This window comes from Prionailurus viverrinus, chromosome C2 (genome assembly GCF_022837055.1).
Source record: "Prionailurus viverrinus isolate Anna chromosome C2, UM_Priviv_1.0, whole genome shotgun sequence".
Taxonomy (NCBI): Eukaryota; Metazoa; Chordata; class Mammalia; order Carnivora; family Felidae; genus Prionailurus; species Prionailurus viverrinus.
The window spans coordinates 117,317,267-117,318,730 of NC_062569.1; the positions used below are offsets into that span (position 1 = coordinate 117,317,267).

The 1,464-nt window shown below is 37.8% G+C and overlaps 1 pseudogene; it reads right to left on the bottom strand.

Moving 5' to 3' along the window:
* Nucleotides 1–262: 262 nt before the first annotated feature.
* Nucleotides 263–589, bottom strand: LOC125174516 (60S ribosomal protein L30-like; annotated as a pseudogene).
* Between the last annotated feature and the right edge of the window lie 875 nt (nt 590–1,464).

Here is a 1,464-nt window from a genome sequence, read left to right on the forward strand (position 1 = left end):
TCATTTGTAGACCATAGATTCATTCAAATAAAAATTATCTTCCACGATCTGGTCAATTATATAGGCAATTACTATTTAATGCTTTGTTCTATTTTCTGACTTTAATTTTAAATCCAATTCAATTGAACTTTTAGTTTATTTTGTTTTTTTTTAATTGTTAAGATCCCTTTTATTTAATTATTTTTTTTAAATTTTTTATTTATTTATTATTATTTTTTTAACGCACTCCAGCGGGTTTTATTAAGGAAAACTTCTGCACGGTTTACTTTTCACCGGTGTGTTCTCGCATGCTTCTAATGATATCAGAATCACCTGGATCATGACGGCCGCCGTGCAACACTATGCAGTAGTTTCCACACGCTGCACCCTGTTCAATAGTATTGCCACTGTAGTGATGGACGCCAGTTTTGGCCAACATGGCACAGTATCCCATCTCGGATTTCCTCAAGGCCAGGCAGTTGTTGAGGAGGATGACTAGTTTTGCTTGCCATGTGTGATCATTTCCAGTCTGCTTATACCCCAGTGCGTACGTTCCACTTTTCACAGTGAGTTGGAGCCTAGAGTTGACTCACTCCAGTGGCTTTTTCATCGTCTTTGTGGCCACCCTCTTCCTGCCTTAGGCGCGGGATGGTCCCAAGCAAGAGCAGTTGCCAAGATGGATGGGAGTGAGAAAGGATAAGATCTCTTTTGTTAAAAATAAATATAAGACCCTTCTGGGGGTGGGCAGAATGGGAAATGCTAAATAATTCAAATAATTGGTATGAAAAATGTCAGTTGTAATGAACAAAACTGTTTCTGAAAGTAGCTTTTTATCTGTGTTATTATTACTCACGTTTAATTTGCCTGGCCAGAAACTAGAAAGCGTCAGGCTGTTAGATCCAAAAAAGTGGTCTCGTGACCATGGTGAGGTAAAGTCAGGAAAATAACGTATATTTCGAAGTTATTCTTAGGATTCTCTATTACTCTACATTTATGCGACTACTCAGTAATAACGTACGTTGAAAAAATATTTAGCTCCATTAATTGCATAATAAAATGTACTGTTTATAAAGTGTATCTAAGGGCTGAGAAAAGCAGCTCAATATTTATTATGAGTTATCCAAATTTAACACTATGATCAGATGACTTTCATTTTTGCTCTTAATAACTTAAATTTTATTTTTTTTATTTTTATTTTTTTAAGTTTATTTATGTATTTTGAGAGAAAGAGAGAGAGAGTGAGCAAGCAGGGGAGGGGCAGAGAGAGAGGGAAAGAGAGACTCCCAAGCAGGCTGTGCACTGTCAGCACGGAGCCCGACGTGGGGCTCTATCTCGCGAGTTATGACATCCTGACCTGAGCTGAAATCAAGAGTCAAACGCTTAACTGACTGAGCCACCCAGGCACCCCATTAATTACTCAGGTGCTAAAGAAGCCTTTTGCATGAAGTTTCTCTCCATTTATGCTTTCAGTTAAGTTCGTAAGTA